General features: G+C 41.5%; 2 non-coding genes across 2 annotated transcripts; one reads left to right on the top strand and one right to left on the bottom strand.

The window, feature by feature from the left end:
• The first annotated feature begins 14603 nt into the window (after positions 1–14603).
• TRNAQ-UUG (transfer RNA glutamine (anticodon UUG)) lies at positions 14604–14675 on the top strand. The gene has a single exon. It is a non-coding gene; the product is annotated as a tRNA-Gln (tRNA).
• Positions 14676–15682: 1007 nt separating this feature from the next.
• Positions 15683–15754, bottom strand: TRNAQ-CUG (transfer RNA glutamine (anticodon CUG)). The gene has a single exon. It is a non-coding gene; the product is annotated as a tRNA-Gln (tRNA).
• Positions 15755–26887: the final 11133 nt, after the last annotated feature.

Consider the following 26887-nt stretch of genomic DNA (forward strand, 5'->3'; position numbering starts at 1 on the left):
CATAGTGATTATTCATGTACATGCGCAACAGCCGGAATGTAAATATTGTGTTATGGCTATTGTGCCAATGTATTAGTTTTTCCCGGTTTATAACCGGAACGATTTACTTCGTCGAAGTCTACGGGAAAACATGGATATCCGTACTTATCTAGCGCAATTACCTTTCAATACATAACTACCAACGTTTTTCTCTTGTAAATTGACATTGTAATTTAATTTGATTCGGGGTCGTTGCCCTCATTGTGTTTACCTTCGTTATTTTTCAATGTATAGTGTTACAGTCATGCGTATATCGCAATTTCACGACTATCTGAGGTCGAATTGTTCTATTTTATTTGATATTTTAAATTAGTATGGACCATTTTTTATGTTTTATGAATACAATAAATCCATCTTACCCCTTATTTCATGTTCTCATTTCTAGAAATTATTTTTTCTTGTCAATATACTCTTTAGTATAAGTTTGCCCAGTTATCGAGCGTTTACTACGCGCTTTTCACCCCCTGAGTTAGTCGGATCGAAAGACAGGATATAGTGCAATCTCTACCGCCTCAAGGACAGTGTCCTGGAGCGTGAGACTTGGGTAGGGGGATACTTCCGTGGAGGAGGGCCAGTACCTAGCACAGGCGGCCTCACCTGCTATGCTGAACAGGGGCCTTGTGGAGAGACGGGAAGATTGGAAGCGACAGGCTAGGAAAAGGTAAGGAAGTGGCCGTGGCCTTATGTTATGTACCATCCCGGCATTTACCTGGAGAAGTGGGAAACCACAGAAAACCACTTCGAGGATGGCTGAGGTGGGAATCGAACCTACCTTTACTCGCTTGACCTCCCGAGGCTGAGTGTACCACGTTCCAGTCCTCGTACCACTTTTCAAATTTCGTGGCAGAGCCAGGAATCGAACCCGGGCCTCCGGGGGTGGCAGCTAATCACGCTAAAGACTACACCACAGAGGCGGACAATATTTAATTACTAAGTAACAAATTTAACCTACTTCGATTGCTCACCTGTAGAGTTTCAGGTATTTTCGCATGCAATAAACCCGAATTTTGGGAGAGTTGGGTTCCGAACAAACCGTATTAAGCCCTATTAATATTATAAGTTAGAAACAGAGAATTGTGGAGGCATTTTCAAATTCATGGCGGCTTGCAGACTGACCGCTGAAAGGCATAGCCGTCAACAATAGAGATCAATATATGCGTGTATGTAGGTTATGATTCTCCTTCTTATTCTTATTATTTATTCATTAATCGCTAAACTTACCGGGTTGGCGTTTTTCCCCCGGACACAGCAAGAGCAGTGTCCTGGAACGTAAGAGTTTGGTCCGGGATAAAACTGGGCGTGAGGACCAGCCCGTCTCTGTGGTGTAGTGGTTAGTGTAATTAGCTGCCACCCCCGGAGGCCCAGGTTCGATTCCCGGCTGTGCCATTTCACTGTCATGAATGAACATCTTGGTACAAAAATGGACGCTATGCTGCGAGAAAATTAAACACGACACGCAAATTTAATCGTCAATGGTGAGAGGATTGTATTCATATCGGGAATAAGCCGAGATATATTATCAAGAAGGCGGTGAAAATGAATGAAGGATGCGGGATGGTTACAAGTCCAGAAGAAATTACTTCAAGCTGGACGGGAAGACGGAATTGCTACGTGAAGAAGACGTTATTGCTAGTAAAAAGCTCGAATAGAAAAGAATTTGGAATAATATCAAGAGAAAAGATTAAGGCTACAGGAGTATCGCGTGGAGTCGCATATTAATAAACCGAGAAATTGAAACACTTATTGGGAAAAGTTACGTAAGAGACTACGTCACAAGACATCAAGCAAGAACAGCAGATATCATTCAAAGTCGCTGGCAAGAAAATATAAAAGCTGCGGGAATTGAAAACAATATATAGAAACCTAAATTCGGAATTTGGTAGACATATTAGTAGTCTGGAAGACAGCTGGATTTAACCCTTAACTGCCCAGATTATTTTATTTGAATTTTTCTGTTATGTTTTGGGATAAGTAACTTCAAATGCATCTAAAACGACTTAAAAATAAGTTATTAAAAAAAATTATTGCACAGAACTGGTGAAATTGAACGTGTCCATTTGGGTACACTGGACACTTAGATAGTCACTATATCATGTTAATCATGAGTTACCCTGGATTGATTGTAAGTATATCGGGCGAGTTGGTCGTGCGCGTAGAGGCGCGCGGCTGTGAGCTTTCATCCGGGAGATCGTGGGTTCGAATCCCACTGTCGGCAGTCCTGTAGATGGTTTTCCGTGGTTTCCCATTTTCATACCTTAATGAAGGCCACGGCCGCTTACTTCCAACTCCTAGGCCTTTGCCATCCCATCGTCGACATAAGACCTCTCTGTGTCGGTGCGACGTACAGCCCGTAGATTCTAAGTACCATACAGATTTCCTGGTATAAATTTATCACACGAGATTGTGAAAATAATGCACCAGAGAGACATTGTTGGCAGAAACAATCGATTTTATCTGTATTCTGGGAGTTCCTTATTTATTGTAAAATCAAATAAACATTGATAGAAGATATTAGCTAACTTCTTGCTGCCTGCATTGAAGATCTGCCATACATAGTTCATTGGCATTCATGGTACTTCGCAAAACATTCCACACAGAGTCCAACATTACATTTACCGCATTTTCTGCGTACAGCCGATAATTTTTTTTCACAGGACGCTCCTACACACCTTCTCTTCTTTTCAATCTTCACAATGTAGTGTTTGCAGCCATCGTACCTGATGTCGCTTGGAACTTCTTCTTAGATGTGGAACCTAAGCCAGCAGATGGCCTTCCTGTTGCACTGATGGGATTCTTGTATCGACTCAAGTACGTTAGTACAATTCCTCGCCTGAAATCTAGTTGGTTTAGTCTGACTCCTCCTTGCCTTTTCAACTGCCAAGCATTATGGACCGAAACATCAATGAGCCAGGACAGAATCGGCCAGTACCATTTCTTATTTCTAATGTTTATCCTGTACATGCCAGTATTCTGATCCATTTGGTTCACGCCACCCATAAACTTGTTGTATCCTCCAACCATATCAGGACGTTCAATGCAGATAAACTGTTTATCTTTTGCCGAATATCTCTTTACTGAAGACAATGGATGTACACCAGCGCAGGTTGATGCCACGGCCACAACAGAGTCATCCACCCATTTTACTACCAGAACCCCATCGTCCTTACACAGAGACTGTTCAAAATGTCCCCTCTCTTTCTTGATCATACCTTTATTGGGAGGTAAAGGACAGGTTTGGGGAATCCTGTTTTCCCTAATTGTACCTGTTCCACCATATCCTTCTTCACGTAGAAATGACAACAGATCGAAACCTGTAAACAGGTTATCAAAGAAAAACAGGAGGGGCAACCTTTTCATTTCAATACTGAAGTCATCGATCATTTGAATCAACGGCATGGCTGCCTTTCCAAAGTGGGTCTCATATTCGGTGCCGGGATGGCGACACTTTCCTTGATAGATAGAAAAATTAACCAAGTATCCAGACGGTGTGCATAAACACCATGACTTGTAGCCAAACCGGATTGGTTTGCTCTTATAAGTTGTTTGAGAGAATGTCTCCCAAAATATTTTATCATCGACTCATTGTAAGACAGCTGCTCTTCAGGGACAAAGTGTTCTCTGCATTTTAGTTGTATTTTGTCAAGGAGAGGTCGAAGTTTCCACAGCTTATCATTTAGATCAATTCTGTTGCTGTCTATACAGTGGAGGAACCGAAGGATTTGTTCAGATCGGTTTCTTCTCATAGCATTCGTTACAAGTTCGTTTCTTGTATCATACTTAGAATCCCAATATAATATTTTACTAGGAAGAGGGTTGTAAGCACTTAAAATAAGGATACCAAGGAAGCAACGCATTTCTTCACAAGTTATCAACGGATTTGGACAGTTTCTGAAAACAGCATAGTTGTTTGACTCTTCAACCAATAATTTAACAATGTCATCATCGAAGAATTCTTCAAAAACCTGAACTGGGATTTTTGCACAAAAAATACTAAAGCCGGGATCAGGAAATGTCCTAAGATTACACTCTAAATCACCATCTACCCACTGTTTTTGCCTGTATTTGGTCAAGTAATCAAGGTTTCGTGGCTCAGTTTCCACTTCCTTGTCAACTAGTCTCACTTCTGCTTGAGAACGAAGTTGCCGAGAATTTAAGTTGTCAGGTATACCTCCATCCTCATCCCCTGAATCTTCATCCGTCAACATTGCTGGATCAGGAGGTGCTATGAACACTGTATCTGTTTCTGGGATACTGTCATCTTCTTTGAATAGAATGTAGAGAGCCTCCTGAACTGTTAGATCAGAATTTAATATCCTTGACAGCGACCTACGGAGATAATAGAACAGTAGTACAGTACTTCAGTAGTACTCCGTCATGTTAATGATAATAGTAATAATGAAATTTATATAAGACATAAGACAATAATTTTTATAAGACATGTTTGCAAAATTAATAAATGGTTTGACAGAAGGCAGTTTGGGTTTAGGAAAGGTTATTCCACTGAATCCCAACTGTAGGATTCCAGCAAGATACAGCAGATATCCTGGATTCAGGAGGTCAAATGGACTGTATTGCGGTTGACTTATCTAAGGCATTTGATAGGGAAGATCATTGGAGACTACTGGAAAAATGAGTGCAATTGGACTTGACAAAAGAGTGACTGAATGGGTGGCTCTGTTTATAGAAAATAGAACTCAAAGAAATAGAGTAGGTGAAGCTTTATCTGTCCCTGTAAAAATTAAGAGGGGAATTCCTCAAGGCAGTATTATTGGACCTTTATGTTTTCTTATATATATCAATGATATGTGTAAAGAAGTTGAATCAGAGATAAGGCTTTTCGCAGATGATGTTATCCTGTACAGAGTAATAAATAAGTTACAAGATTGTGAGCAACTGCAAAATGACCTCGATAATGTTGTGAGATGGACAGTAGGCAATGGCATGATGATAAACGGGGATAAAAGTCAGGTTGTGAGTTTCACAAATAGGAAAAGTCCTCTCAGTTTTAATTACTGCGTTGATAGGGTGAAAGTTCCCTTTGGGGATCATTGTAAATACCTAGGTATAAACATAAGGAAAGATCTTCATTGGGGAAATCACATAAATATGATTGTAAATGGTTATAAGATTATTTAGGGGTTGTAGTAAGGATGTAAAGGAGAGAGCATATTTGTCTCTGGTGAGACCTCAACTTGAGTATGGTTCCAGTGTATGGGACCCTTACCAGGATTACTTGATTCAGGAACTGGAAAAAATCCAAAGAAAAGCAGCTCGATTTGTTCTGGGCGATTTCCGACAAAAGAGTAGCGTTACAAAAATGTTGCAAAGTTTGGGCTGGGAAGACTTGGGAGAAAGGAGACGAGCTGCTCGACTAAGTGGTGTGTTCCGAGCTGTCAGTGGATAGATGGCGTGGGAGGACATCAGTAGACGAATAAGTTTGGATGGTGTCTTTAAAAGTAGGAAAGATCACAATATTAAAATAAAGTTGGAATTCAAGAGGACAAATTGGGGCTAATATTCGTTTATAGGAAGGGGGGTTAGGGATTGGAATAACTTACCAAGGGAGATGTTCAATAAATTTCCAGTTTCTTTGCAATCATATAAGAAAAGGCTAGGAAAACAACAGATAGGGAATCTGCCACCTGGGCGACTGCCCTAAATGCAGATCAGTAGTGATTCTTAAAAAAAGTTATTATATGTGCTGTTATATTTGTGATCGAATACATATTATGCATATAACACAACTGCAATGAACAGAATTTGTGACTCTACATCTGCCCATCGTGTCCATATGGGCACGGTAGGATAAACGAGGTCCTGGACTCTAGACTAATTGATAATTTGCCATTTAGGCAGATAGCCTGTAATAACTACTATGTTTTATACTGCCACAAACAACTAAATAAGAAACTTAAACAAATATGAACTAAGAAAGCTACTTACTCTGTGTCAATGTCCATTATTTCCACATCAAAGTTTAAACTCCCAACTCAGAAGCTCATAACTGCCACTCAACAATGAACCAGCAACAGAAAATTTAAACATTAGATAGATTAAACTTTTTCTTTACAGTTTGAATTGTTACCAACCCTAATTGTTAAAGACAAAAATTACCAATGAAGAATTAAGATGGTATATATATATGTATTTATTTACTTATTAAAAGGAATTAGCAGTGAACGTAATGTAATGAGTGTCCTGTAAATATCTATAAGACAATTGGTCTTTAGTAATACAGATTTGAGATTGCTAAGCAGTTTCCGAGAGAATTTCGTAGAAGACGCGCGTGTCTATTCAACCCACGCCACGTCGTCAGAATATAGTACCTATCACATGAGGTAATTTAACCAGTTAATTTGGTAGGAGATAATTTTAAATGTTCATGAACAATGTCACTAGCAATTTAACAAGTACTTGGTTACAGTAAAAACTGCTTTAAATAAATTTCCACAAGGTCGGAAATGTACGCAAAATTTCTTGGCGGCAAGAAAAAAATTCCTAAGAGAGGGGATGGAAACTATAAATAAAGGGATGCGCGATCTTGAAATCACCCTGCATTGAATCATTGGAGCGCGTGAGAGAAGGTCATACTGTTGAGAAAATTGACCGGCGAGTAACAGAATAATTCCAGCAGAAACTTAGATTTTGGCCGATGTGGCTGGGGTATTGTCTCCAAGTGGAGATAGTTCTTGTTTATTAGAGTGTTAGTCATATGTAAAGACGGTCATCTTTTTTTTTTTTTTTTGCTAGTGGTTTTACGTCGCACCGACACAGATAGGTCTTATGGCGACGATGGGACAGGAAAGGGCTAGGAGTGGGAAGGAAGCGGCCCTGGCCTTAATTAAGGTACAGCCCCAGCATTTGCCTGGTGTGAAAATGGAAAACCACGGAAAACGATTTTCAGAGCTGCCGACAGTGGGGCTCGAACCTACTATCTCCCGAATACTGGATACTGGCCGCACTTAAGCGACTGCAGCTATCGAGCTCGGTGACGGTCATCTAAATGCCGCAACAGTATTAGTGAAATTCAAATAATATTGTGTTGAAAAAAAGAAGATAACCTTGTGCGGTCGACAGTATTCGTGTTTGGTCCGTGAAAATATCGAGTGAAGGGTATTTCTCCTTTTTTGTGCCTTTATTTCAGGAGAGAAGTATGAATAAAATAAAATGTGAAGCCAGAAGTATTGATATGGCTAAATAAAAACCGGAAGGTTGTTGGTGAGCTAATACGATGGGAGCTGACGTGCAGTTAAGGTAGGTGGAATGCCACGATCACCGCCTATGTATCTGTTTTATGATGTCACACTTATATTTTGTAAAGGGTATTTGTGACGCAGTTCGGTCACCCATTTGTTTCGTGAAATGTCAGAAAATATGACGAAAGGTCATTTGTTTTTTGTTCATGCTTGGATAATATTTATAAACTATTACGAGTGCCGTGTAATGTGTTGTAAATAGTCAATGTGAGGGTTATGAAGCGATATAACGTCTAAAGTAGATCGTCATTTCCGTGAGTTTATTTCCTGTATTTGTGGTATCAAGTTAAGATGTTTAATAAAAAATTTCTGTTTGAATTATGACGAAAGTGGTGCAAGAAATCCGTGATCGACCATTTTCAATCTGGTATAGACGCGCTGTCGTGTTGAGCAATGTAAATCGGTGATTATCTGTCACGAAGGGACTGTTATTTCTAGGTCCGTTTGAACTGTGTCTGACTGAGAGTAAATAACAGTAAATTTTGTCAGTCATTTTTGTGAAGTCCAGTTCAGAAATACGAGGTCACGTTATGCGAAGATGTTTCATTATTAGAGTATTGTGTGTAGTTATGCGTTGTGGATTCTAAGGATTATTATTCCATTCCTTTCGTCATTGAGATTTGTCGTGTTTGAAGCAATAATTTTTAGTCTCGTTAGATGTGAACTGAGGTAGGATTTTTGTGAATCAGGTGGTTGGAAGCCTGTAATTATGCCGGAAGACTCTGCGTGAACCCGAGGAAGTCATTAGTATAATGTTTGAGATGGAAATCGTGAGGGGAACGACGGAAGTGTAAGTTTGTGACGTGTAATTATTGAATGGCATCTTAAAGTAAATATCTGTGCATAATCTGTTTGGGCCAGGAATGTCGTATTTGTAATTTTATCAGTGAAATCGTGGATTTCGTTCTTTTGAGACCAGTTAAGCGTGAATATATAACAAGTGTTTTCACTCAAAGCTATGACAGCGAAGGGTAGCTTGTTCTGCTAGACCAGCTGATCGGGAAGTTCGCCGCTGGGGGAGTAACGGTATCCGTGCGGTCTTTTAACGTGTTGAAAATTAGATTGTATTCTTTAGAATGGAGTTCGAATTTTGCAAGAAACTAAATGATATTTTGTCCGCCTCTGTGGTGTAGTGGTTAGTGTGAATAGCTGCCACCCCCAGAGGTCCGGGTTCGATTCCCTGTTCTGCCACGAAATTTGAAAAAGTGGTACGAGGGCTGGAACGGGGTCCACTCAGCCTCGGGAGGTCAACTGAGTAGAGGTGGGTTCGATTCCCACCTCAGCCATCCTGGAAGTGGTTTTCCGTGGTTTCCCACTTCTCCTCCAGGCGAATGCCGGGATGGTACCTAACATAAGGCCACGGCCGCTTCCTTCCCTCTTCCTTGCCTATCCCTTCCAATCTTCCCATCCCTCCACAAGGCCCCTGTTCAGCATAGCAGGTGAGGCCGCCTGGGCGAGGTACTGGTCATTCTCCCCAGTTGTATCCCCGACCAAGAGTCTGAAGCTCCAGGACACTGCCCTTGAGGTGGTAGAGGTAGGATCCCTCGCTGAGTCAGAGGGTAAAACCGACCCTGGAGGGTAAACAGATTACGAACGACAAAGCACACTTGATTATCAAATTGCATAGTTGAACTTCTCTTGTGCATTTTATTCATAAATAAATGGCTCGTTGTCACAAACTGGCTTATTAATTTATTTTACAACTGGAATTTTACCTCAAATGTAATACTGTTAGGTCATATTTTTCATGTTATTGTGCATATTTTGGTAAATTTTAGGTCATAAGAGCATTTTTCTGTGCATATTATGGTGATATTTAGGTCATAAAAATCCTAGCCCCACTGATCAGCCTCTGTTAGATTTCACTGCTGTCACTCGGTATACCCTGGAGGGTAAACAGATGATGATGATGACTAAATGAAATTTTTATCCACTAGTAACGTGTATGTTATTAGATAGCATTCTATAATATTAACTTGTTTATCCGAGATCTGAACGTATATTTGAAACCACGGAAGTTCGACTTTAATGAGCGAAGTTACCCATTTCCAGGGTGTCAAAATAAAGTGTTTGTTGTAGTTATTGATTTATTTTTGAGGGGCGCACAAAGCCTTACGTAAATGTCATGATGGGATGTGACAATGTATTTGGCTTACATTTTACGTCGAGTAACTTATGCAGATTTTTAGCACTCTAATTAGTGTTATCCAAGTGTTAATAATTGCTAGTGTTAGATTAAACTTATGGTGTGATGTCATGACTGGAAATAAACGATATGTAATTTTTTTCCAGCTGCACGATATCAAGCGACGATAAACATTATAAAAAAATAAATTTGAGTAGGGACTTGTTAAAGAAATCATTCGTCCGCGGAGATAGAATTTGTTGTTAATTAGGATTTATAAAAACATTTCAATTTATTAAATTATTAAACTCAGTGGAAACCGTATTTGTGAAATAACTTAACGCCAAGTGATTAACTTGAAGATGTATTCCGGGAATCTTAGTTTATCTTGCTAGGAATGTTCAATTATTAACGTAACGCTTAAGGGAACATGCCCGAATATAATGGATTTTGCTGCCGCAAATTATTGTGAGCATTGTTGTTGTTGATTGAGCATTAAATGTTCTGGGATTAGTAAAGTGGAAACCTTGGTCATCAACCGATGTAACTTAATTATGTTTGGCCCTCAGCTTAGAAACTTGGATGGTGATGGGCTCATCAACCTCAGTAACTTAGATTAAGGCTATATGCCATTATGGCATCATTTTCCTTGCGGTCATCATCGACAATGACTTTAAAGTAAATTAGAAAGTTAGATGCCGGTCCATGACATAATTACATGTCACATCGATTCAACTAAGGGTCCATGCCGTACAACCACTGTGTGGTACATACCGATTGGACTGCCTTAATTATACCAAGAGTCCAGAGTTCGTGTTACGAGGGCCGGACCATCACGATCATTATGACGGTACATGTAGTCTCACATGGAAGGCGAATTTAAGGATTTCCAGACTTTCATTTCTTTACTCTTAATAGCAGGTGAGGCCGCCTGGGCGAGGTACTGGTCATTCTCCCCAGTTGTATCCCCGACCAAGAGTCTGAAGCTCCAGGACACTTTCCTTGAGGCGGTAGTTTCTAGTAAGGATGCTCATCAGGCAGTTAAGTCAAAGCTTCTCAAACCAGTATAGGCCTACCTCTCCTCTGCGTTGTAATTAGTGGTGCGTTGACTGGACAAGATGAGTTCGAATTATAATGTTGATTTCTGAATTTTCCTCATTAAAAATACTTTTCAAATAAACCACAATTTTTTCTAAAGTCGATCTTTCATTTAAGTAGATAGATTAAGATACTGAAACCCACCTTGTACCTCAGCAAGTGACGAAGAACCCGTTAACGACCCAAGAGACAGATCTCATGCTAATTGCTGATAAGTAAGGAAGGTAGGTATCCTTTATGGACCTCCCAAGGGTTTAATATATAATGGTTATTGAAATGAAAGAAGAGATATGATGCGATGATATGAAACAGATGATATATATGTGAAGAATGGTTGTGTAATATGAAGAGTAATGATGGTGATGATTATTACTTCGTCGAGAGAGTAGAGATGGATGTATTTTAATGGTGATATTAAGTTAGCTGACGTAGTCTATATATTTAATTCCATAGCATATATTAATCCTTCGGTATTCCACATCCAGCATTAAATATGATACATATAGTTCATATATGTCGGATAGGCACTGGTAGATCATCGAAGTGAATCCATGTAGGGATGATTGAGCAGAATTAGCCCACATTGACCCGAATTCTTGGCCACAGTCATGTTTATTGTCTATACTAATATCATAAAGAGGAGAATTTTGTATGTTTGTTTGTAACGGATAACTCAAAAATTACTGAACCGATTTTAAAAATTTCTTCACCTATAGAAAGCTACATTGCCAGTGAGTAACATGGGCTGTATTTCATTTTCGAAACAGTTCGAGGTGGGAGGCACGGGGGGGGGGGGAGATAACAAAATAATAGGCTAATATAGGCAAAATATCGAATTTGTCGTATAAGGACGAGACAAAGCTCAATTTAATCCTCTTGACGCAAAGAACAAAACTTGATAAGCCCTACGGGCCCGAAAACCATGTTTAAGGCCCTAAAACCAACCTTTACGGAGATATTGGCACCACACTACCCCTGCTCTAGGAATCGGATAAAAAAAAGAACTGCTGTAACCATGGCGACGTCAGCTCCAGGATTCTAGAGCAGCGAAATTATGTATGTACGTTCGGGTATAGCTGCCAACCAAAATTGGTACACGTATTACTTACTATCGGGAGACAAGCACTGTGGGGGTAAGCCATTCCTAGCGCTAAGGGAGGGGGGTCAGGGGTTAGTTATAAAAATCGAGAATAGTGTCGAATTCATAGTTTTCGGGGTCGCTGAGTTGAAAGGTAATACTCCAGAATTTTTTAAAGTCCAAGTTCAGCTCCCTTTTAGGTGGGGAGCGAAGGCGGGTGAGATATAGAAATAATTAAAAACAGTTTTGAATCCATAGATTTCAGGGTCTCTGAGATGAATAGCAATACTCCGGATTTTTTGCAAGTCCAAGTGGGGGGCGAAGGGGGTGAGATATAAAATTAATCGATAAACTATACATAAAAATATGATCTTCTTCTTCTTACTATATATAAAATGGAAGTGTGCGTGGGTGTGTGTGTGGGTGGGTAAATGACACATCTCATCCTAAACCACTGGAGCAATTTCACCAAACTTGGTACACTTATCAGTTAGTATCAGGAGACAAACCGCGTGGGGGTAAGACACCCCTAGCACCCTTATGGGCAGGGGGCGAGGGGGGGTGGTATAAAAATAATCCAGAATATTATCGAATCCATCGTTTTCGTGGTCGCTGAAATGAATAGTGACACTCCGAATTTTTTAAAGTTCATGTTCAGCCCCCTTTTGGGGTGTGGGTGAGGAGGGAGTGAGATATGAAAGTAATCGAATACAGTGTCGAATATACAGTTTTCTGGGTCACTGAAATGAATGGAGATAATCCAGATTTGTTTATCTCTTAGGGGTGGGGGGCGACAGGGGGAGAGTCTCATTGACAGTTGAAATCCTGTACATCGTATCTATAGTGTGACGGCTAAATACACATAGTTATCACTTATTAATTTTTGGCGGGGTCAAATACTTACCAGTCGATTCGAGCTTCCATAAGGACGAAGTTTTACTCGAAAATTAAATAATCTAAAACATGAAATCAAACACATCTAAATAATTCTAAAACTACATAATAGATCGTAACATATCAATCTGCAAGTCAAAAAGGAAATTAACATCACACATAACTAATAATGCAAATCTTAAAGGTAAATATTCAGAAACTATCCGGGCGACGCGGGTACTACAGCTAGTAATAAATATAATTAGAATGCTTACTTGCTCATTTCAATAATATTATCGAGAGGTTGCCCATAACTAGATGATGAAGATACTGGTTATTAAAGTCTTCTTAGATGACACACCACATACTTTTCAGAAATGATGTTAAATAAAGTGTTATAAGTCGTTGGTGACACGCTAACATGTTGCACGAGATATAAATAATTGGCACTTAACTTAATTTCGAATTTATTTTTATTTTAGGCAAACAATCTACATGAATGATTAGTAATGGTAATTTTAATTATTTTAAAATGAAATAATGTTGAATAACTTATCATTTATCTTTTCTTCCTTGTAATTCCGAACGTGAAAGCCACTGAATCTGAAATCCTCGAGAAACAAAAAAGAAGATTAATGTTTTTCTTATACCAGCAATTAATGATGATGATATGAAGCATGATTATAAAATATTAATAGCTAGATGCAGGCAGATGGGCTGATAATTTCTGGATAGATCTGCAATATGCTATAATAATTTTTAGAAAGAGAATTTAGGGAACTGTTTTGTGTTCAAGCAGACAAAAGTGAATAACTTCAACGTGATTTTAATTTAATACGACATAATTACGAAGCATCTCAAGTTTATTTTTATACTTTCGAACAGAAACAATGTATATAGTAAACATTTATTTATGTCAAAGGTCTTTGAACATTTTTCTTTATTAATTACCTAATTTAGGAGAGGAAATAGTATGATTTAAACGAGTTATTCAATTTCTATTTTATTCCAAGATATTTTAATTTAACCCTCCTTTAGTCGCTCACGGAGATTTCCTCCGGGCCGATTACATTTTGCACGGTACTGAACTTCTCAGTTGAACTGTTGGTCTCCCCACCCCTATACCTTTCTCCTTGTTCATTTGGACTCGTCCTGTCAGCATTTCGGCGTGATCGTGCATCCAGTGAGCAAGTGTGGGATTATTGTTGTGACAAGTGACATCACCTGGACGTTTCCTCCGTGGGCAAATAAGCAAAAAACCTTATATTTTAGTTGTCTTTACTCTCGGGACCTACGACCTGAAAAATATATTCTTATTTGATAGTTGATGATGAAAGGAGCTAGTCAGGTTTTATTTGCGGCCCGAACGGACGCGGGAACGGAGCACGGCTCTGCCGCAAAATTTGAACAGTTGTACAAGGGCTGGAATGGGGTCCACTCAGCCTCGTGAGGTCAACTGAGTAGAGGTGGGTTAGATTCCCACCTCAGCCATCCTGGAAGTGGTTTTCCGTGGTTTCCCACTTCTCCTCCAGGCAAATGCCGGGGTGGTACCTAACTTAAGACCACGGCCACTTCCAGAGGACCAGCAGCAACTACTATGCTGAACAGGGGTGTTGTGGGGGGACAGGAAGATTGGAAAGGATAGACAAGGAAGAGGAAAGTGGCCGTGGTCTTAAATTAGGTACCATCCTGACATTTGCCTGAAAATCACATAAAACCATTTCGAACCCCGCTGTATTGAGTTGACCTCCCGAGACTGAACATAATCCAGCCCTCGAACCTCTTTTCAAATTTCGGGCCTCCGGGTTTGGCAGCTAACCACACTAACCACTATACCACAGAGGAGGACCGTTATTAGGCCTATTATTATTATTATTATTATTATTATTATTATTATTATTATTATTATTATTATTATTATTATTATTATTATTATTATTATTATTATTATTACGCAATACCATGAATGCTAGAACTATCACTGTGAATCAACTCTTTATCACTCTGAATCCATCAATCATATCAACAATTTATATAACGTTCAGCAATCTAGCTTCATACTTCTCTCTCCAATTACGACCTTCAAAACCTTTGTAGACTAACATATAACAGAGCTTAGCAGATATGGTACTACGGTCCCATGGTGTAATGGTTAGCACTCTGGACTTTGAATCCAGCGATCCGAGTTCAAATCTCGGTGGGACCTACCATATTTTAATTTCGAAGTCTTACCGGTTTCTCTATTCTCGGATGCATTTCTTTCCCTTTTCAAGCATTAGGCAGCTAATCACACTAACCACTACACCACAGAGGCGGACCCTGCCCAATATTACGCGTGAGTTTTGGGAGCATGGGTTGTTGAACACAGTCCCTAGCTGAGTCTGGCATTGCTTCAAGATGTTTGTGTCAGTCTGCTCGCTTTCATCAAGTGTGTAGTAGTTCTTTTCATACCCTGATGGTATTAAGTTTGCGAGGCTAAGCGGGCAGTGTTGCCAGGAACACAAATACAAAATTGGTAGATTGTACGTTAAAATTTCGAATTTTAAAGAAAATGTCGGTAGTTTCTCGAGCACTGAGATGTTAAAAATAACTAAATCAAAGAATGCAATAGTAATTTGAATTTATTATTATTATTATTATTATTATTATTATTATTATTATTATTATTATTATTATTATTATTATTATTATTGGTCCGCCTCTGTGGTGTAGTGGTTAGTGTGATTAGCTGGCACCCCCGGAGCCCCGGGTTTAATTCCCAGCTCTGCAACGAAATTTCAAAAATAGTACAAGGGCTGGAACGGGGTCCACTCAGCCTCTGGAGGTGGGTTCGATTCTCAAAACAGCCATCCTGGAAGTGGTTTTCCGTGGTTTTCCACTTCTCCTCCAGGCAAATGACGGGATGGTACCTAACTTAAGGCCACGGCCATTTCCTCCCCTCTTCTTTGTCTATCCCTTCCAATTTTCCCATCCCCCCGGACGGACCGTGTTGAGCACAGCAGGTGAGGCCGCCTGGCCGAGGTATTGGTCATCCTCCCCAGTTGTATCCCCGACCCAGAGTCTGAAGCTCCAGGACACTGCCCTTGTGGCGGTAGAGGTGGGATCCCTCGCTGAGTCTGAGGGAAAACCGACTCTGGATGGTATACAGATAAAGAAGGAGAATAAGGGCATCCGAGAATTATGAAACTGGAAATAGCCCGAAATTAAAATTGCAGGTCCCACCGAGATTTGAACTCGGATCGCTGGATTCAGAGTCCAGAGTGCTAACCATTACACCATGGGACCACGTGACGCTTTGTTATCTACTGAGCTCTCTTCTGTACGTCAATTTACGATGGCTTTGATGGTTGTACTCCAACTGGAGTGAAAAGTATGACGTGATATCACTGTTCGTTATGAAAATTGTGGATATGCTGATAGGATAATAAAAAATCTATTTTTATACTTCCAGCATTCGTCCTGTTGCATAATTCCATAATAATATTATAACAATCTTTCTTACTTTCTTCTTCTTCTTCGTCTTCTTCTTAATCCGCTTCCCTACAGGGTTGGTATTTTCCTCAGACTCAGCGAGGGATCCCAACTCTACCGCCTCACGGGCAGTGTCCTGGAGCGTGATACTTTGGGTCGGTGGATAAAACTGGGGAGGAGGAGCAGTACCTCTCCCAGGTGGCCTCATTTGCTTTGCTGAATAGGGGCATTATGAGGGGGATGAGAAGTTTGGAAGAGATAGACAAGGAACAGGGAAGGAAGTGGCGGTGGCCTTAATTAAGGGACAGCCCCAGCATTAAGTTACTGTAGTTACCATCCCAGCATTTGCCTAGAGAAGTGGGAAACCACGGAAAATCACTTCGAGAGTGGCTGAGGAGGGAATCGACCCCCCCATCCCCCACTCTCTACTGAGATGGCCTCCGGAAGTTGAGTCGACCCCGTTCCAGCCATCGTACCACGTTTCAAATTTCGTGGCAGAGTCGGGAATCGAAGCCAAGCCTCTGGGGGTGGTAGCTAATCACATTTACTCCTACACTATAGGCGCGGTTAATAATAATAATAATAATAATAATAATAATAATAATAATAATAATAATAATAATGTCCGCCTCTGTGGTGTACTGGTTAGCGTGATTAGGTGCCACCCCCGGAGGTCCGGATTCGATTCCCGGCTCTGCCACGAAAATTTGAAAAGTGGTACGAGGGCTGGAACGGGGTTCACTCAGCCTCGGGAGGTCAGCTGAGTAGAGGTTGGTTCGATTCCAACCTCAGCCATCCTCGAAGTGGTTTTCCGTGGTTTCCCACTTCTCCTCCAGGCGAATGCCGGGATGGTACCTAACTTATGGCCACGGCCGCTTCCTTCCCTCTTCCTTGTCTATCCCTTCCAATCTTCCCATCCCTCCACAAGGCCCCTGTTCAGCATAGCAGGTGAGGCCGCCTGGGCGAGGTACTGGTCATTCTCCCCAGTTGTATCCCCCGACCAAGAGTCTGAAGCTCCAGGACACTGCCCTTAAGGCAGTAGAGGTGGGATCCCTCGCTGAGTCCGAGGGAAAAGCCGAACCTGGAGCGTAAACAGATAATAATAGTAATAATAATAATAATAATAATAATAATAATAATAATAATAATAATAATAATAATAATAATGTTCGTCCGCCTCTGTGGTGTAGTGGTTAGTGTTCGATTTCCGGCTCTGCCACGAAATTTTTGAAAAGTAGTACGAGGGCTGGAACGGGGTGCACTCAGCTTCGGGAGGTCAACTGAGTAGAGGTGGGTTCGGTTCCCACCTCAGCCATCCTGGAAGTGGTTTTCCGAGGTTTCCCACGTCTCGTCCAGACAAATGCCGGGATGGTGCCTGACTTAAGGGCACGGCCGCTTCCTTCCCTCTTCCTTGTCTATCCCTTTCAATCTTCCCATCTCCTGTAAAGGCGCCTGAGCGAGGTACTGGTCATCCTCCCAAGTTGTATCCCCGACCCAATGTTTCACGCTCCAGGACACTGCCCTTGAGGTGGGATCCCTCGCTGAGTCCGAGGGAAAAAACCAACCCTGGAGGGTAAGCAGATTAAGAAATAAAGAGGAATAATAATGTCGGCATGTGTTGTGTAGCGGTTAACGTGATTAGCTGCCACTCCCGGTGGCGGGGGTTCGAATACCGCCTCTGCCACGGAATTTGAAACGTGGTACGAGGGCTGGAACAGTGTCCGCTCAGACTTAGAAGTCAACTGAGTAGAGGGGGGGTTCGATTCCCTCCTCAGTCATCCTTCGGTCATATTTTGGTTATATTTTTCGCTGAAAAAGGTGCAATTAATTAGCTGTGCCTATGGCGACTGTCCGCACTTTGAATGCGATGCCCGAGGTAGCTTGTGTAAATGTGTTTGTGGCATTGTGACGAATTTCGAAGCCCGGGGCTCAAAGCTAGTTTTAGAATAGCATGCTTTAGAGTAAGACTTGCAGTTCGAGTTTTAGCGTCCACTAGAAGGTCGCCCTTTTGCAAGACATGAAAACACCACAAGGGCTCATCTTCGTATCTGTCTTAGCACCTTTGTCTTGTGACCCCTTCAGGTAGCGCCTAAATTACCTTTCTCCCCTCACACTTCTTAACAATTTCAACAGAGACAAATTTTAAGGCTGCGTAGTTACTTTAACAGCGATAAAGCTGACATAAGGATACCCAAAGAAAGTGCAGTCATAGTGTTAAATTAAACAGTTCAGGGAGACTTATCGCAGGCCAAGGATGTTGACCAGGAAAAGCAGAGCATTTGTGAACCATGCATCCCATATCTGAGTGAGAGACATAACATTCGGCCAGAAAACTGGTGCGTGATGGGTCTGCTATTTGGAAGCAGAGGCGGATGCACCTAAGTATAATTTGGTTAGGGGGATAAAACTGGGAGGATGACCAGTACCTCGCCCAGGCGGCCTCACGTTCTTTGCTGCACAGGGGCCTTGTGAGGGGGATAAGAAATTTGGAAGGGATATACAAGAAAGAGGGAAGGAAGCGGACGTGGCCTCAAATTAGGTACCATCCCAGCATTTGCCTGGAGCATTTGTCTTGGAATCCAGCAAACAATCTTGGAAAAAATTATAGTGGGCATTTTAAAAGATTCGGTGACAATTTTAAATCATCACTTATACAACTCCTAAATTATCAATCGTTTAGTGTTTCCTTCCTGTACAATAATTTTAATGTTTTAGCATGACGAATATAAGAACCAAGTGTGATGACTCATCGAGTTCAGGCGCGCCCCGCCAGGCAGCGCTAGAGTTTGGTAGCTCCACAATACCGATCAGCTGGTCTTAGGAATGGTGACACAGGAAACGTATTACTCCGTAACTGATAAGTATATACACTGTCTTTTATTAAAGAAATGAGAGATTACATTTAAAATACCACGGCAGAGAACAATGGAAAAATATCATACACCGAAATAAGAGCTACGACTTTCATCACATGTTGCGAAAAGCAGAACACCCATGAACTATTCAAAGGTACTACTCTACTTACCATCTCAGTTTGTCGGTTACCTGACTTTCGAAAGCTTGCGTGAAGATTTGGCAGATGTTCGAGATTGTAAATCTCGCCGAATTTCTTTCACTCTGAAGAAAAATCGGCACTTCAGATAATGATAAACAAGGCTGGGGATTATATCCATAACATGTTGAAGACAACAGCCAGCACGTGAAGGATCAACTGAAATTTTGTCTATAGAATCGATACAATAAAAAAATATTTCACATCGATTTTGAGTTCAGTTTTTCACTAAATACTTTTTCGGCCTGGAAAAGAATGCCACATATACTTTTCGAAGGGCGTATTAAAAACACTTCATTATTGCTTGAAGCGTAGTCTTTTATTTCGGAGAGAACTGAAAATGAACTATGATTATTATCACGTAGAGAAAGGGAACAGGGCGAACACTTAATAAATTTAGAAGAGTGCTTAACAACGTCATCATCATCATCATCTGTTTACCCTCCAGGTTCGGCTTGTCCCTCGGACTCAGCGAGGGATCCCACCTCTACCGCCTCAAGGGCAGTGTCCTGGAGCTTCAGACCCTTGGTCGGGGGATACAACTGGGGAGAATGACCAGTACCTCGCCAAGGCGGCCTCACCTGCTATGCTGAACAGGGGCCTTGTGGGGGATGGGAAGATTGGAAGGGATAGACAAGGAAGAGGGAAGGAAGCGGCCGTGGCCTTAAGTTAGGTACCATCCCGGCATTCGCCTGGAGGAGAAGTGGGAAACCACGGAAAACCACTTCGAGGATGGCTGAGGTGGGAATCGAACCCACCTCTACTCAGTTGACCTCCCGAGGCTGAGTGGACCCCGTTCCAGCCCTCGTACCACTTTTCAAATTTTCGTGGCAGAGCCGGGAATCGAACCCGGACCTCCGGGGGTGGCAGCTAATCACGCTAACCACTACACCACAGAGGCGGTCGCTTAACAACGTACCCAGCCAAATGGTACACTAAACACTTCTCAATCGATGATTTTCGAACTGTGTATTTCTAACCTGCTTCTCCAATAAATTACTTCTCGATTTTGCTGATTTTAGACTGGATCTAGCTCGAATTAAATTTCGATTAGAATTCTGTATGCGCCTTTTGAGCGATAATATTGTCTTTTCGGCATCAGAAAGCACACTAGAATAACCCAAATTTTGATCAACATTAGACTGACCTTTTAATTCTCCATTTGCTGCTACACTCCCGTCTTCAATCTTCTTTCTTCTTCTCCTAGTGGTGTCTAGATTCTTTTTTCCTGTTAGGAGTTTCACGGGACTTAATCTCACTTGAGAGGTATTTCGACAAATTAGGGAAAATGTGAGGCACTGCTCCTGGACATAATTTCCATCTCTCACGAGGCATAACCACTTTTTCACCATTCACTATAAAGTTATCTGATTTTACTATCAAATCATCAGAGAAATGAACTTGACAAATTCTACTATTCATTTCGTAGAATAGCTCTGGCCCATTTGTCAAATTTATTTCTATCCTTCGGTGGTGAAAAGAATTTTATACCATTAACTACTCTACCATAGCCTGACTTACAGCCAGGCACAAAACAGTACGGCATGTTGTACTATTAATTTAATCAGGCCACATAACACACGTGCTTTAAATGCACAACACACAATGAACTGAGTATAGGAACTGAAAGCAAAGGAAATTCAACTTGTTGACTTGAAATATCTCGCACAATAACATCTCCCGCTCTTTCCAACACATGGTTTGCCGGTCTATTGAAGCACGTGTTGGACACCGACGTTTGCAGTGCTCCCAGTGGCGGGTCCACAAACTACCACGCTATAACAGTTGAGTCATCACACTTGGTTCTTATATTCAAGACCGACTCCAATCCTCAGACCTTAATGCTACTCTCGATCGTTCAAAGATGGCTAATCGAGTAGCCGGAATTGTTGAAAATCTGGGTTTGTTTTGGTTTGTTGTTATTGTATGTAGTCTGTGTAATTTTATGAAAGTTGACGATAAATGTTAGTTTCTTTGTAGAGTGTAACTGTGCGAGTGTATTTATATGAGTCAGTGGACACATAAGCTCTGTAATTATACGCAGTAATGTGAGAATGTGCTTGTTTTGATCGTGTTTTTACCCGTTAAAGAACGTGAGTGCACTAGGTGGACCAGGTTTTAATCTAACCATGACAATGCCCCTCATACACCTATTCTTAAGTTTCCTGCGGAATATAACATTAAGATAGAAATGGATTAGGAATATACATCGTGATTATTTTGAAGTCCATGACAAAACTGTAGCGTGCATACATCATTTTGAGAATAAGTCTAAGATTAGGGAAGCCATTTCTCTACTTCCAAACTATTCGTCGTGTTCCTCGAAAAATGTTAATTTAGATAGAATATAATTGATATTGTGTTATTCGATCAGTGTTTATGTGCTTCAAAGTGTCGAGTGATTTAGATGCAAGTTTATTTTACAATAATCTGTGGTTTGCCTGCGGAAATTTCTGGCTGCATGTTGGAGTATAACAAAACTTATAAGTGTGACAGATGGAGCAATCTGTATACTGTTACACAGAAGAAATAGTGACTTAGAGGGATTAGCTGGATTTGTAACGTAGGGTTTTACACTACCAACGCCTTCCGATTCATGCTGCGGTTATCTGTTATCAAGCAGAATGCGCCGAACTGAAGCTCGTGCATGTGGTTAAATATCAATGTTTTGTCAATAGAGTTTTTGCACTCATGTTCTTTAATGGGTAAAAACCTATTATATCTTTAGTGTCTGAACATTGCATTACTAATAATGTTATTTGCTTTACGTCCCTCTAACTACTTTTTCGGTCTTCGGAGACGCCGAGGTGCCGGAATTTAGTCCCGCAGGAGTTCTTTTACGTGCCAGTAAATCTACCGACACGAGACTGACGTATTTGAGCACCTTCGGACTGAGCCAGGATCGAACCTGCCAAGTTGGGGTCAGCAGGCCAGCGCTTCAACCGTCTGAGCCACTCAGCCCGGCGTGTTTCATTACTAAGGTTACTAACATTGTGTGAAGTGCTGCTATGCCGTATGTCAACATTATGTTAACATTACCTGGGCTGTTTACTGGGTTAACATAGTCATTTCGGGTGTACCTGGGCTGAGTGACTCCAACGGTTAAGGCGCTGGCCTTCTGACCCCAAGTTGGCAGATTCGATCCTGGCTCAGTCCGTTAGTATTTGAAGGTGCTCAAATACGTCAGCCTCGTGCCGGTAGATTTTCTGGCATGTAAAAGAAGTATTGCAGGACTAAATTTCGGCACTTCGACGTCTCCGAAATCCGCAACAAATGTAGTTAGTGGGACGTAAAGTCAATAACATTATTATTTCGGATGTACTTCCTATTCGTTGGGTGCTGAATTTAAAACTAAGGCAACAAATTGTTTCACAGTTCTCATGAGGGCGAATAAATCGAGGAATTTCGTACCTTAATTTATTTTGAAACATTAAAAATTATGTTAGAAGTATCATTTTAACAGTTTTATCATGTATTTTCATCTATCCAGCGAAGTGAAATCTAAGAAAAAGCGTTATTTGACGAATTGAAATTTCTAAATAATCAGCTTGTTGGTCTCTTTTCTAGTAGAATATATGTGATTCTTGTTGGCGAAGCATTTTCATACATATAAAAGTGATTTTCCCTATGATGTTACATTTATCATGTTAATTTACCGCCGTTTATATAATATGTACGTGATATTTTCGTGTTAGCCAATACCAGCAATCCGGCTACTTCGTCCGCCATGTTTTCTTTATATTACGGTCTGAGGATTGGAGTCGGTCTTGTTATATTCGTCATGGTTTTAGGTTAGCATCGTCTAAATATGTTTAGAATATGTAGATTGGCTTATCACTAGGCAGTTTGGTTTCAGGGCAGGATACTCTTGCGAAACGAAGCTCTCTAGTTTCCAGCAGGATGTGTCAGAGGTTTTAGACAAGAGTGAACATCTGGACTGTATAGCGACAGATTTGTCTAAAGCCTTTCAAAGAGTAAACGATGGTATACTTACCAAGAAAATGAGAAAAATATTACTGGACAGGTTAGTCAAATTCATGAAAGTTTTCTTGAAGGACAGGAAGCAGAGGGTAAGGGTAGATGGGTCAATATCAGAACCTGAGAAATTGGACAGGGGTGTACCACAGGGCAGTAAACTGGCACCTTTACTTTTTTCAAATTTTCTGTGAACGATATACAAGAAGGTTTGAACTCACTTCTTCTTCTTTAAATTTTTGCCCTCCAGGGTCGGTTTTTCCCTCGGACTCCGCGAGAGATCCCACCTATACCGCCTCAAGGGCACTGTCCTGGAGCTTCAGACTCTGGGTCGGGGATACAACTGGGGAGGATGACCAGTACCTCGCCCAGGTCGCCTCACCTGCTATGCTGAACAGGGTCCTTGCGGGGGAATGCGAAGATTGGAAGGGATAGACAAGGTTGAGGGAAGGAAGCGGCCGTGTCCTTAAGTTAGGTACCATCCCGGCATCTGCCTGGAGGAGAAGTGGGAAACCACGGAAAACCACTTCCAGGATGGCTGAGGTGGGAATCGAACCCACCTCTACTCAGCTGACCTACCGAGGCTGAGTGAACCCCGTTCCAGCCCTCGTACCACTTTTCAAATTTCGTGGCAGAGCCGGAAATCGAACCCGGGCCTTAGGGGATGGCATCTAATCACCCTAACCACTACACCACAGAGGCGGACTTGAACTCACAAATCAAACTATTTTCAGATTATTTACTTCACTTAGATGAGTATCAAATATTGCAGGCGGATCTGGACAAACTACGTACTTGAACTCCGAAAAATAGGATGAAAATTATTGCTGAAAAGAGTTAAGCAGTTAGTTTAGGAAACAAGACATGCAGGATAGGGAGCAATTACAAAATAGAGGAGGGGGAGATAAATGTTGAAGATAATTGTAGGTACTTAGGGGTCACATTAGGGGGTGGTAAATTTCACTAGGGACTACATATAGGCTAAGTCGTAAAAAAAAAAGAAACCACTTAGGTCACTGCACTTGGTAATGCGGATGTTCAAAAGAGCAGTGTCCTGGAGCGTGGGACATTGTGTGGGCGATAAAATTGGGGAGAATGACCAGTACCTCGCCCAGGCGGCCTCAGCTGCTATGCTGAACAGGGGCCTTGTGGCGGGATGGGAAGGTTGAAAGGGGTAGATAAGGAAGAGGGAAGGAAGCGGCCGTGGCCTTAAGTTAGGTACCATCCCGGCATTTGCCTGGAGGAAAAGTGGGAAACCATGGGAAACCACTTCTAGAATGGCTGAGGTGGGAATTGAACCCACCTCTACTCAGACTTCGGAAATCTGGAAAGAAATATCAATCGGCACTCCATGTTGTACGACATGTACAAACAAACTCGGCCCGAACCACTTGATAACCAAACAGCATTGCCAGCAAACACATCGTAGTTCGGAACAAATCGATAGAGATAGAGGCACAAACGGGCAATGAGTGGAGTGGCTGTTGCTAATTCTTACAAGTTAGACAAATACTGGTTACTAGGACTCGGATGTTTAAGAGTTAAAAGTTGCCAAAATATGCAGACAAATATGGGAAACCACGGAAAATCATCTTCAGGGCTGCCGACAGTGGGGTAGTTGTATGACTCAAGAACGTCCAAGTGATTTTTCTCTATTGTCAATAGAAAATGGATAATAGGCCGTCTACTAGAAAAAGACCTGCGACGTAAAACAAATTGTAAAAAACATACATACATACATACATACATACATACATACATACATACATACATCATTATAGACCGTTATGCCTTTCAGCGTTCAGTCTGCAAGCCTCTGTGAATTTACTAAATGTCGCCACAACCCTCTATTTGCAACTAGTGCCGTGGCCTCATTTAGTTCTATAACTCTTATCATTAAATCGTTAGAAACTGAGTCTAACTATCGTCGTCTTGGTCTTCCGCTACTTCTCTTACCCTCCATAACAGAGCCCATTATTCTCCTAGGTAACCTATCTTCCTCAATTCGCCTCACATGATCCCACCACCGAAGCCGGTTTATGTGAACAGCTTCAACCATTGAGTTCGTTCCTAACTTAGCCTTAATCTCCTGCCTCTCCGGAGGCCATACGCCATTATTAATAGAAAATGGAAGGGTACATAATACTTCACCTGAATCGCCTGCCCAAATTAAAGACAAAGGTGCTAAGTTAGATACGAAGATGAGCCTTTGTGGTGTTTTCATGTCTTTAAAAAGGGCGATATTTTAGTGGAGGTAAAAACTCGAACTGCAAGTCTTAAGAGTAAGAGTAAGAATGCTATTCTATAACTAGCTTTGAGCCTCGGGCTTCCAATTTCGTTACAATGTCTATCTGTTTCGGTGCCGTCCCGTCAATTTGTGGGCCCTGGGGCAAAAGTAATTTGCGGGTCCAAATGATGAGAATCTCATATCCTGCGTGACTAAATTATTTCACGTGAACTTTTCATATCAATGATATTGATATCCCACTATATATTTAAACAAGGGGGTAATAATAATAATAATAATAATAACAATAACAACAATAATAATAATAATAATAATAATAATAATAATAATAATAATAATAATAATAATGGGAGGGTTGTCATTAGGCCGTGAAACAGATGCCTCAGTAACAACAACTTAGGCCCTCCAGGACTAAGGATCCTGGTTGTATTTGGAGTGAGCAATTGCTCCATAGCAAACTCAAGTTCACAAGCATGATGACACAACGGAAATTATTACCCCAGCTGGTAACTTTGCAGGAATCCACCGTCGCTAACAAGCGACGCACGCATTTCCGTCGGTTTCTGGGGGAGATGCGACGTCATGCTGAAGACGAGTCGGAACGTCTTGGAAACCCCAAACAGTCACTAAAACTGAAACCCAAATCTAAGACTTTTCTGACATACTTGAACATAAATTATCTCATAAAAACTGACAAAGTGAAATATCTGATCAAAGTCCTCCATGAAAACAATATCTCTGTAATAGCATTGCAAGAAACCCGCTTCACAGATGAAGACACTTTCGAATAAGATTACCGGCTGTTGTTTTTTCCAAGAGCAAAGCTCAAAAAAGAGAAGAACACTCCAATCTCCCGCACTGCTTTTGCAGTCAGCACCTCACTCCTTAGGTCTTTGTCACAAAACAACGTACATGACGATCCCCAAACACAGCTATAGACCATGTCGCAATATCTCGAAGCTACAATCCCGAATAAGAACGAGCATTGTGACTTTTGGGACTTTCCGGGATGTGAAGTTGACAACTGATGCTCAGTGGTCGGGTGAACGCCGTGCTCAACACAGCCAGCTAATGGAAACCTACAGGATCAATCGAAATTTGAGCAAACGCCAGGATGTATCGTGGTGCCTAGTTGGCCGATTAGCGATTTATTAAAGGCGTCCCACGGTAAAAAGAAAAAAACCAAAGTCATGCCAACCAAATATTTAATTAAGGTTATTCCTTGTTGTTGCTTGTGAGAGAATTATTGCGAAAAAGTAAAAAGAGTATACTGGGGCAGTCTGCTGGTGGCAGAGAGAAGCGAGACGAGACGAAGAACACCAGTACAACGAATAAGCGCAACAAGGCCATCTCTGCATCCTCAAGCTTAAGCGCAGGCACCCCTGCACCTGTCCGACAAACGCGGTCCCGGACAAACTTGACTGCCTCCGATATGGAGGACGACGACAATCAGCAACAGCAGCCCGTCAAACCACCTCAGGAGATACTGGCAGGCGCTGGTACAAACAGTGCAGCGCTTGGAGCAACGCCTACAGGAACAAGCACCGCCTCTTCCCCGACGTCGGCAAGCCGATTAGGACCGCCAGCAACAGCCCCCGTCCTCTGACCACTCAGAGAAGGACGACCACCAGGACCTCGACGCCACCATCGATCCGGACGGCACTCGTGGTGG

Source organism: Anabrus simplex, chromosome 4, assembly GCF_040414725.1.
Source record: "Anabrus simplex isolate iqAnaSimp1 chromosome 4, ASM4041472v1, whole genome shotgun sequence".
In the NCBI taxonomy this organism is placed as follows: Eukaryota; Metazoa; Arthropoda; class Insecta; order Orthoptera; family Tettigoniidae; genus Anabrus; species Anabrus simplex.